Here is a 12,490-nt window from a genome sequence, read left to right on the forward strand (position 1 = left end):
GGTGTTCCACAGAGCTAGCTCCGGTTGTAGCTAGGTAGCTACCTCCATTAGCTTAGCTCCCACCTCCGCGTTAGCTTTGGATTAGCTTCAGGTTAGCTTGTAGCTAGTTCGACCAGGTGTCGTCATTTGATCCTAGCCTTACAGCGCCACCCTCAGCTCCACCTCTTCCCTTTTGTGGAATTGTCTGGGCTTGACGGAACCTGTGACACGGTCAAAATGGCGGTGGTGGCCACCTCCCATTTCTCCTCAAAAACGTGTTATTGGAGCCTGTAGAAACTCATTGTTCGTATATGTATATGTCGATGATCCACAACCTGGTGGGGATGAGCTACAATGTAGCTATAGCTGCCCTGGGGCGCTCTGACAGAGGCGAGGCTGCCAACCACCACCAGCAACTTTAAAATGATTTTAATTCAAATGAAGCCTTAGCTTGATCAAAATCATTATTAGACCATCATTCAGAAAAAAAGTAACATTCTTCTCCAATTGGTTGTCTTTTTCTTTCTAACTTTCTCAACATCTGGTAAAGGAAGAAGCACTAAATTAAACCACAGGGCCAACTTTTCTCCGAAAGAGTAATATTTTTGTGATTTTACAAATATGGTGAGCCACTCCCATAGAAACAATAGAAAAGTCTCTGAAGACACTCTGAGCACTGGTTGCTGTTTACATCAGAAAGCTACACATCATTAAGACTGTGTGTCTGGTGTGTTATCCATCTGAAACTCAATTTAAAAAAGGCTATTTTAGTACTTTCATCTGACATATTTTACCCTTAAAATACTTTAAACTGGTAAAACCATTATGTAAGAAAACAAACCTAATGAGAAGTTGTTTCACTAGGAAATGCTTTTCACAGGCGCCTAAAGGATTACCATTTACTGTTATAAAAGTGATAATGTTTCTGTCATTTTACATTGTTAACAAATGTACTACCATTAGTTTTCCTTCTTAAAGTGTACATTCTTTAAGAATATTTCAAATGATACAGGAACAAACCAGCAAGAAGAAAATGTGACATTTTTAATTATTTATGAGCTAATATGGTAAAATATAAACTCATGAAACATAATACTACATTGTTTGAAGTACAGTTCTGACATTTATAATAGTTGAAAGCAAAACATTTGGCTACTTTGCTGAGTTTAGTGTCCACTAAAATATTCCTGGTATGCTGTCATGCTGGCTATAGAGCTCCGGGAGTTGACGTCACTTCTCCCGGCATGCAACGGTTCAAATCGAAATGGCGCCATATTGGCAGGTAGAAGCCCGCAGCTGGACTATTTGTTATTGTCAGAAAACTCAATCAGACAGGAAATATGGTAGATTCCTGTTGTGTCCCAGGATGCAGAACAGACGCGGACGACATAAGGGATGAGCCATCTACAGGATTCCCCAAGATCCGGAGCGCCGCAAACGTTGGATCATTGTAATAAAACACGCTAGTGACCGGCTAAAATGAAACTGTGGGATCCCAAGAGTAAAGGTTTTCACTTATGCAGCGACCGCTTCATATCAGGTACTTAAACCAACGTTTCCTCAACTGTGTATGGTATTTATTTTAAATGCTTTTATTACGATTCTTAGTGGGCTTCCTAAACTTATTTTGGCGTGGCTTTTTCTGTCTTATTACTCATAGCAACAAGTAAACATCATGTAAAATGTTGCCTCGTGATTTCTGTGTGCTGCCGTTTACGTGTTTTATGATCACAGCAATTAACCAGCTAAGATGTATTTAATTTTTAAGCAATGGTTCATCAATAGTCATATCACACATAAAAAGCACTTTGGGTTGCTATTATCTGTCTCACAGAGACAGATCTCAGACAGATCCTGAGACGCTCCTGCCTGACATATTTATTTTATTCACGGAAAACAATCAGACTAGTGATTTCTCTTGGCGTTCAGTTTATACATTCAAACAGCACAGCACTCTATTTAAACTACTTACGTGTAAATCTGTTGTTTGTCCATCCATTTTCATCTGCGTATCCGGAGTCGGATTATGGGGGCAGTAGCGTCGAGAGTCCCAGACTTCCCTCTCCCCAGCCACCTGAGCCAGCTCCTCCGGGGGAATCCCAAGGGGTTCCCCGGCCAGGTCCGGTAAGAAGTCCACTCCGACAGCTTCTGACGTTTTTAAAAAGTATCCCAGGGGCACGGTAAGGGTCGGAGATGTTTAGTCTATTTAATTTCTGACTATATAAAACGATTTCTTCGGTTTTAAAGTGTGAAGTAAACTCAGACGAAGTAAAATCCAAGCCGATCCCGTTCACGTTCATGGTTAGATCCGTGTTTGTTTAGCTTCTTTTACCTGCCAATATGGCGTCTACTAACTGAGAGTCACGTGGGGTCCGGAGCTCTATAGCTAGACACCACACACAACTCATCGAGATAGCGGCACTAATTCTCATCTTCTGGCCGACAAATGGCTCCGTAGATTACCATTCCATTGTTTTTATTTGATAGTTTCAGCACCCAAATAATGTGTCATAGACAAAATATTTAAATTTCTTGAAAACAGAAAAATGCTGGAAGTGCTGCATGGGTGTAAGAAATTTTTCTCTGGTGCTCTCACTGGTGCTCTTCAGCCAAGGGATCTACATGAATGTTGGGCAAAAAGGAGATCTGAGGCACTCCTTTTGCCCAAAATTAAAATTTCTTATTTATTTGTAATTTGATTACATGTCAGCGACATGTATCCAAAATAAGCTTAAATTTGCCTTCTAACACTGTTTAACTCAGTTTTTACTAATAAAAACCTAAACTTTCTACATCCAAATGCAATTTAAAAATACTTTTTGTTAATTTCACTGTGTAATTTTGCTATCATAGCCCCCCCCCCCACCCCCCAAAAAATAAGAAAAATTAAGAGATAAGACCTCAAATCAGCATGTTAAAATCATTTATTGTGCTCCAGAAGAGTAAGACTATTTAACCAGAAAAAAGACAGATGACAAAAAAATTCTACAGTACAAATGCCAGACCTGCTCACTTTTACCCCGATCTCACGAGGCATTCGAAGAACAATTCCACCTGCCTGTTTTATGCTGTTTGCAAAAACCTCTCAGGATAAATCTGAGGTTTGACTGTTGCTGCTGCTGCTGCGATTTTGAGGTCAGAAAACGGCACATTGCTTTACATTCATTCATAGAGCTGGTTCTTCCCTTTCCATTCACTGTAAGATGGGCTGAATGTTGACCGTGGTCAAAGTAGATTTACACACAACAAGAGAAGCATTCCCCGAGAACCAGGTTTCTGAACAGCTCTGGCTATGGATTCTCTGTCCCTCAGCTACCGGCTCCTTTAAACCGAGAGATGTTGGGATTTAAAAACAGAAAGACCACAGAATATGAAAGCTGCCTGCTTTGATTTGGAATCCCTGTTCAGAAAAGATGGAAACTCTTATTGGATGGAAGATTACACCAGATGGGAGCCTTTCCCATTTCTCATACATTTCCAGATTTTATTACATCAGCCTTTTACATGTGAACATGTAAAATAGCTGCACAGAGTTAAATAAATCTAATTTCAAATGTTATTGAGGAGAAGCTGAATTATAAAAACAGCCATAATTCAAGATTATAACACAAAAAGATAAATTAGGCACAAAGGAATAAACAATAACCTTTACAATGTTTACCAGCCTTATATCCTTACAATGAAATGTATTAAAAAGCAGAAAATTTACATTAATGTAAAGTTTTAATTAATGTACTCAATGACAACAGCAACTTTTTGGAACACTGTGTTTTAAACTTTTACAACTAAACGATTAAACAAAAACTCTTTAATGCTACACATATTTATTGTCTTTGACATAGTTAGAAATCCTTGACAAACTAAAGGAAGATGTATTATGGTCTAGAAATTATTAGCTCATTTTTTCATCCACTGAAAATTGGAAAAAAACGTGTGTTGGTGTTTTTTAATGGTGAGACATTTTTAAGTGTAGTTACTTCGAAGCAAGAAGTGATGCCGGTCTTTGTAAATCTGTCACAGCATAGAAATACAAATACATTTATGTCCTTACCAAATCGTATTCATTTGGTCAGATTTTTATATTTGAAGCCCCAAAAACCAAGGTCCTGTTCATTTTCCACCACGGTGTCGGCTAGTGAATTCCACCACTTATTTACAATAACTGATCTAATCATTTCAGATTGTTCTAAATTGGAAATGTTTTAATTTCTAATATTAGGCTGACTGTAGATGACAATTCTGTTTTCTGTCAACAGTAAAGAATGAAGAGCATTACCTTTTGGGAGATCACTTGTATTATTTTCCCCAGGATGTTTAAATGAATAAATAAAAGCAAATGTACATAAAAGTATATGTCAGATAAAACTGTTAAACCTTTCAGTTGTTTTTGCATTTGGCCACGAAATGTTGATCTGTTTGAGTCCAACTATGATCCATTCAGTTATGAAAGGAAGGTAGAACCTCTTTATCTCCATGTGAAATATTTGCTATCAGTGTGATCATAAATTAAATAAACTTGAAAATATCAACCAAAATATGTGTTAATAGTTCTGATATTTATTTACATTTAACATAAAATACGCATTTAACAAAATTATATTCCTCAAAACAAGTTTGTTAGCCCTAGTCAGTCAGTTCTTAGCCCTTATTGAAACAATTACGCAGAGATTTAAATATGGATATGAATATTGTCACAAATAAGCAACATCACAGGTACCTTGTTGATTTCTGAACCACTAGAGGTGCTGTTGAGCTGTATTTTTACACAATTTCGTGCTCACAACAAACTCAGGTGACATGTTTGTCAGGTATGTGAAGATGACATCACCTCCATTTATATGATCTTGTTTTTTTTAAAAACTTTGCCCTTTGAAACCAGCAGACCTGGGTAATCCTCACATGACAAAACAGCGACAAAAACAATAGGCAATGTTAAAAAACACACAAAAAAACGAGAGAGAGAGAGAGAGAGAGAGAGAGAGAGAGAGAGAGAGAGAGAGAGAGGGGTTTTAGGAGGTAGAAAGGCAAGTGTGATGCTCCCTGGGTAATTACGCTTGTAGTTTGCAGAAGATACTGAACCAAATGGTGTCTCGTGCGTCTCCAGAATCTCTAACAGAGTTACCGCCACAAAAGGCAAATCATTCAAAATAGCTGGTTGGCTAAAATAAATAAAAGCTTTCCTCAAAGCAAACACAAAACCATAAAATGTCAATGATCCTACGACTGAGAAATGGTAAGACAATCAACTCTATGTAAATAATGTTGAGCAGCACTCTATGCTTTAGTAGCCTGTGATGCTGTTAATCATTCAACATGAAACAGTGAGCAGATGCTTTAGTGTTTTCAAAGGTGGGCCACTAGGTCCTTTTTCTGGGAGGTCCCCTCCCTCCCGTCTTCTTATGCTTTCAGAAATCTTTCTTCTGCCTTTATGACGTAGAGGATGAAGCAGAAATCCAACACTCCAATCAGTCGTGCTTAGGTCAGCTCTAGCTGACTTTCAGTTTTAGATATAATCCATCTTACAGCACTTTTCCGCTGTTCTGCTTGTGTTAGTGTTCAGTACTATGATTAGATTGGATAACAAGCTCTTCTTTTTAGGACCCTCGATGCCGTTCTTTAAATCACATTCCACTATACTCAGTCTATTGTTTTCCCCTAAAGCCTAATTTCTAGTCACTGCAGCACATCTACTCCCACCTTTTTTCCTTTCTATTTGCTTGGTTTTATGTTTTCAACCATCCAGCAGAAGCATCTTTTCTGTGTGAGAATTAGACTATTTTTATTTGGTCAGACGAGCTAAATCTCGTTAGCAACTGTCATCACACCTTAAATTCACAACAGTTTCAAGCTATTTCGGTTTAAAATGTCAAACATGTCAGGTGCTGACCGGCATTTCTGTCACTTTCATTATTTGACAACTGACTTGCATTTTTCTCCTCTTACAAATCAGAAAACTGAACGCATAACAAGTTTTTAACAAGGTTCCATCCTGAGCTGTCAGCTACTTAGCATGGCCCTGCAGATGCTCGACTATCTACCCATCACAGCAATTATATGTTTAATTCAGTGGATGGCCCCTCTGTTGTGCTGTTCTAATTTCTCTGGAGAGTAGTGCTAGACCTGGACCAGTGCTGACAATGTACTCCCCAATCCCCGTGAAGCATGTGTGAAAAGATAAGGTTAGTGTTTAGAGGGAGCTCACTGACTCAGTCATGTAGCACCAGCAGCATTTTTACAACAATAGTTTTAAAAGGCTTGTTAAAGTTTATCCTAATCTTTTACCAAGCACTGTTTCCAAGCTCTTTATTCTATATCATCAAAACACAGGTTTGGGAGACCAAATGAACACTAGGGATCACTTTCAGATTCGTTGAGAAATCATTTAAGGCCTAGTCCACACGTAGCCGGGGTTTTTTGAAAACGAATATCCGCCCCTCGAAAAACTTGCATCCACACCACCTCGTTTTAAAAACAAACTCTGTCCACACGTACCCGGATAAATACGTTGTTAAGGACATGCCAGACCTGTAGGCGGCAGTACTTCCCCCGTTCTTAACCTCGTCCTTCATCTGTGGTCTTCCGCAAGGAGCAGTAATTCCGCTTGCAAAAACAAACAAGCAGAAAACGCTTGGGCAATTGATGGATCGGGTAGTGACAGAGCGCAGCTCTGAAGGCTTCCATGATGCCGGCTAGTGTAAACACAGGTCGCACACGTGATGTCAGCATTTTTTTGTCGTGGAAAGTGACGTTGCGGACCTTAAAACTCCGGCTTTGTCCGTCCACACGCAGACACCCAAAACGGAGAAAACGCAGATCTTCACTTTGGCCGGAGTTTTTAAAAAGATCCATTTTCGTGTGAAAAAACTCCGTTTTCGTGTGGATGACAGGCCAAAACTTAGGAAAATATCTACGTTTTGGCAGATCCCCGGCTACGTGTGGACAGGGCCTAAGTTGTGTTATTTTTTTGCAATGCAACATTATAGAAGCATATGTAGGATTTAAGCTTGAAATGTTCAGTTCTGCACTGTTGGATAGTAACTATGTCTGAAGGATAACAGTAAAAGAAAAGGTTATACATGACCCCTTTGAACCCTTTGTGTGTGATTAATGTATAATAATAAACTGGCAGAATAAGAACTTTTTTGTAGTACTTTGCTGTTCTGTGCGATCTAATACTAAATCCTAGTTTAGTATTAGAAAGAAACAGATGGTTGTGGTGAACTATGGCCACCCCTAGAATGTATTATTGGTGTGTTTTACTTTGAAAAAAAAATGTAACAACTTATTTGTTTGAGATGAAGTGGTTTTTGGGTTTGAGTCTTGGTTAATGATGTACTGTTGGCATACAGATTCAACAAAGCTCTGTTTTGTATGTAGTAACGTTAATGCAATAGGTTTTGTTTCTTACGGTATTCTAAGGAGCTTTGAAAGAAAAGTGTCTGGACTTCTTTGAGTTGCTTGAAGACGTTTCACCTCTCATCCGAGAGGCTTCTTCAGTTCTAAGGTCAAATGGTGGAGAGTCCCAGATGTATGTAGAAGATCATCAGGGGGCCTTTTGCTCCCTCTTCGGGAGGAAACTCCCACTGGGTTTGAATCTGGGACTCTCCACCATTTGACCTTAGAACTGAAGAAGCCACTCGGATGAGAGGTGAAACGTCTTCAAGCAACTCAAAGAAGTCCAGACGCATTTCTTTCAAAGCTCCTTAGACTACAATGACCTGGATGACTGAGAACCTTCACAGACTTCTTAAGGTATTGTTCTGAAAAAGAATGTCTAAAAATGTAACGTTCTTTTTTCTCTCGATACTTACTGTCTGATGGCTTCTAAAACCTCATTCACACCGAATGTGGAATGGATGCAGTTCGGTTTCTGTAGAGCTTCCACATAGACCAAACATCAGAATCCAGTCTGAGCATTCACATCGGCTGCAGTATGTTGCAGACCCAGATCCAGATCTCCAACAAATTTTCATATGGAATCTATTTTTTCAGGATGCCGCATGCAGATTAAACTTAATCATGAAACTAAAGACCAAGTTCACTTGTGTTCTCATTACATTTGCAGTGGTCTCTAGAATAAAAGAGCATCTTGTGAGCTGATCTCTACGTGGAAAGGAGCACTTGTGGTCCTGTTTCAGGAAGTAGTTGTGGGCTGCATGGTGGCGCAGTGGTTAGCACTGTTGCCTCGCAGCACGAAGGTTGCAGGTTCGAAACTCGGCTCGGCTGCGGCCTTTCTGCGTGGAGTTGCGTGTTCTCCCCATGCATGCGTGGGTTTCCTCCGGGTATTCCGGTTTCCCCCACAGATCACAACATGCCCTATAGGTTATAAATTGTAAGTCGCTTTGGATAAAGGCGTCTCCTAAATGAATAAACATAGTTAGAAAAAGAGTGGGGAGCTGAAAATGGCCTTGGACTCTTCATTCCTGATCCCCTCTCTCACAGGCTAACAACAACGTGACTATCACTGACTCTGCTTTGCAACGTAGATATTTTTTTCTCCACAAATAACACAAGCCTGAAGGAGTTCTGCTGTTTGGTAGAGTTGCTAATGCTAATAGACAGCTTCTGCTAGCCAAGACTTTAAAGGGACATTATGGAAGTTTGACAGCCAAAACATGTATAGAAATAATACATTTCTTCTTCATACATTCTCCTGCAATGCCCTGGTCCTGTAGAATGAGCCCTGGCATTTTTACTGTGATTGCTGGTTTTTCTGTAAAATCACAGAAAAAGAGAGATGCTCGGGTAGAGCAGGCTGCTTCATGCGTGTTCACGCTCAGGCATAGCCCGTAGCATTTGCTATCAGTAGCTTTAGCAGCAGAGGGTGAGGTAGTACCAACTCAGCGACTTTGTCGCTGTTCGTAACGCCTAGTGATGAACCTAGCTTCATTTCTGAGGACCCTTAGCTACTTTCCTCCAGATATTTCCTGCAAATTAGCAACAAAATAGTCATTTTAGCTCTGAACCGTTCTTTGAACGTTGTTTCAGCTGTCATCAAGGATATAAATATTACAGATCCAGAAGACATCACTGGTGCTATAGCTCACCTAGTAAGAAGGCGGACTCTTGTGTGGAAGATCCGGGTTTGATTCTGGATGTGAACATAGTTTATTCAGTTTATTTTTTACATTAATTATATTTTTTTACAGTAAGATGCCCAAATTTTTATTTGAGACTCGCCGAAAGGCATTGAATTCACAGATAAAAAAGATGTGGGTTCAACTTTCATTTTGGAACAATTTTTCAAGCAAGGGAAGGGCATGATCTCAGCATGCAGGAAGACTGACCCATCATAAACCTTTGTCGGCTGTGCTGAAGAGAAAGGTACAGAACCAAATTATTTAATTAATTAGCTGCTCGTTCTCCTGTCCTCTGTCCTCCGGGCTACACACACACACACACACACACACACACACACAGACGACTGTCTCAGCTGTTATTTTCGTTAAGGAGTGTGCACGTACAGCATGCGCGCCTCGTGCACGAGCCTACTATTGAAGCTGTCGTTACGCTTTTGGCCTGAGGGGGCAATCGCGAGCATAAAAATTCAAAACCCTGTAAAGTCCCTTTAACTGCTGTTTCCTGGACACCAAACCAACAACTGTTTCCCCGTCAGAAGCCAAGATGGGTGAGGCCATGCATGTTCATTTAGCATTGCGAACCTGCAAGTGACTGGCTTTTCTAATCTGAGCGTTTCCTGTCTATCGGTGTCTAATGCTGAAAATAGGGGTGGAAGACTATTTTCACAATTAGCATGCATGTTAAACTCAGAGTGACCCATCATATTTCTAAAAGAACAAGTCTAAAACTGATTATCAGTGAGCTTGGTCTTTGCAGAAATCACAAGTGAGACGAGGAACAGTGAAGAACATGCAGTATATTTAGATATAAACATGTGTCCCATTATTTATGCTGCTAGGTAGTACGTGTTGTTTTTATGGATATATCATTAAATGTACAATGTCAGATTTCTAATCCTTTGGTGCTCTTGTGAGAGCAGAGTTCCAGAGACGTTCAAAACACAAACCGCTGTTGGTGTGATGAATAGCAGTCCGTCCAGAAGCCGTAGGAGAACTAGGCCACATCCATTCTGCACTGGGAGTGAATGAGGGGTTCGTTGATTTCAGCTGGAGTCTGTTCTGACATTTTTTCAATTGGAGTTCCTTTGTGGAATTATAAACACAAGGACATGGCACAGGCAATGGCAGAATTTCTCCCAAATGGAATATATTGAGCAGATAACAAAATATTTGGAAAGCCTAATCCTTAGCGTGTGCTTGAAAGCTTGATGACGTTCATCAAACAGATGTGGGCAAAGGTAATGCTTGAGCTGGGAATTTTCAATACCATCCCAACAGATATGGGCGAATTTTTTCTGCAGTAATTAAAAAAAAAGTCTTTAAAAGGTTGTGAAGGTGATTTGTTGTTTTAGCCCAGGAATACTGTATTTCTTTTGTTTAAAACCCAAAACAATCCCAATCACATTCATCTCATTCACAACAACAAATCAAAGCAAACAATTAACATTTGTTTATTCAATTTAAACAGTATTTAAAAAAAACTCTCTGTGACATACAAGATTTCGCCCTACCATCCAGTTAGACTTCTGCAGGTGTGTATGGGACAACAGCGGTCTACAATCATTATTTTTAAATGACTGCACAGTGATTGTGAGAAAGCCAAGAGGGCATGGGGTATCCTCACAGCAGCGGCCTCCCCACATCTACGGTTTAGTGAGAGGAAAATAGGGCCAACCATCTCCGTTTAACAAGCAACCTTTCTATGCCAGCATACATATTTCTATATCTAAACACAGGCTTGTCAACAACAACAGCAGCAGCAGCTTGTCATTCCTTTCTCGGGGTGTTTGAAGTTCACCACTTTGCCCCCGCAGTGACTCAAACCTCCAAAGCTGCGGGATTTGACTGCAGTCTGCTTTGCTGGATGACTCATTTCTTCTCAGTGGCTAACACTGTTAGATGCTGAGGCTTCACTGACCTAAAGACGTTAGCAGGCATCTTGTAGAAGGCGGTCTGCTGAAGATGGTGCAGATGTGCAGGGAGCCGTTTTGTTAAGCAGCCCAAGCTGTCAGCTCGAGCAGAGAGATGAGACGGATGAGAATCCCTGGTAAAAAAAAAAAAAAAAGAAGAAGAAGCAATAGCTCTTCAACATCAACTGAAAGGAGGTGACTGTGAGTCTAAACTGATGTAAGAAGCCCCTCTGCTTCCTTATTCATACAGCAGCATGCAAAAATGTGGGTATCACTAATGAAAATGTCAATGAATGTAAATATCCAAGCAAGTCTTTGATGGGCTGCTCGTCAAAAGATAATCTGAGGGATTAAGATAAAAAAGAAATCAGGATTTTAGGCAAGACCGGTGTAATCTCCAAGGTCCTGGATCTGATAAAAAGGAAAATTCAACAAGCTAAGGTTTAAATGATCCAAATTATTTCAGCTCCTGTTTATGCAGATTTCCAAGAGATAAAAAACCTACGACTAACCCGATTCTCACTACGGTGGTTGCAGGATCTTATAGCCGTTCAGTACTTCATTCAGTTTGAATGTGAAGTGGTGCATCAGTTTTCTAAAACAGAGTTTTGTTTGTCATGTTCCACACACCTCACACACAAACATTTACATTTAATCAACATATTAACAATTCCTGTTGAACAGGTGTGCCATTCATGAATCAATTTACTGCTAAGCAAAATAATAATAATAATAATAATAAAGATACCTTGTAGAGAAATTAGAAGTTGAAAATAAAATTTGTCAATTCTGATTCTATTCAATGGAAATATTTCGGGCATTTAAAAAAAAGTGAAATCTAACACTTAATGATGTATAAACACAGATGAATTCACTGAGGCAGATGGGTGAACCGATCATGTTTCAGATGAAAGTTTCACAGAATGTTTGAAAGAAAACTAAAAGGGTTTAGTTTTCATGTCAATATGATAGTAAAAACAGCCCAAAATACTTAGAGCTGTGCATTCAGGATAACATAAAAATCACAAAGAACTTGGAGCAATGGACCAACAAACCCCTAAATGACTATTTTTAAATTGAACAATTTGGTGCAATAATTGTTTTTGAAAAAAAAAAAAGGCTAATCAAAAAGACTCGACCACATCTCTGTTTGTGTATGAAGAAAGCAGAAAGGCTTCAAGTTGAAGCAGTAGGGTTTCTCCTTTCTGGCAAAGTACTTCCTAAGTTGGTCTGACTTGACTAATGATGAAAACCAGATAAAACAGTGCATCATGGGGATTGACCTACCCTGATCCTGACACCTCCACTCAGCCACCTACTGTGCATTCCCACCCCATGTGATCCGTCTGTGCTTGGCTTTTATCTTGAATTAATCATGTATAGGCATTCATGTTTAAGAGGCTCTACAGTTCAGGGCTTTGTTGGATAAATCATCAGGAAATCACCCGGAGATTCACTCTTCAACTACATTTTTCACATGTTTCACCCTTCTGTCTTCTTCTCAACACCAAGGTGTCACCG

The 12,490-nt window shown here is 39.7% G+C and overlaps 1 protein-coding gene across 4 annotated transcripts in view; it reads right to left on the reverse strand.

Annotated features, from left to right (window-relative positions):
* Nucleotides 1–2,885: 2,885 nt before the first annotated feature.
* nlgn1 (neuroligin 1) overlaps nucleotides 2,886–12,490 on the reverse strand; it is a 520,675-nt gene continuing 511,070 nt past the window's right edge. For all 4 annotated transcript variants that reach the window (XM_054749775.2, XM_054749774.2, XM_054749773.2 and 1 more), the window contains one exon: nucleotides 2,886–12,490. This exon is cut by the window's right edge and continues 2,112 nt beyond it. The gene's annotated coding sequence lies outside the window, so the exon portion shown is untranslated.

Source organism: Nothobranchius furzeri, chromosome 16 (assembly GCF_043380555.1).
Source record: "Nothobranchius furzeri strain GRZ-AD chromosome 16, NfurGRZ-RIMD1, whole genome shotgun sequence".
NCBI classification, from domain to species: domain Eukaryota; kingdom Metazoa; phylum Chordata; class Actinopteri; order Cyprinodontiformes; family Nothobranchiidae; genus Nothobranchius; species Nothobranchius furzeri.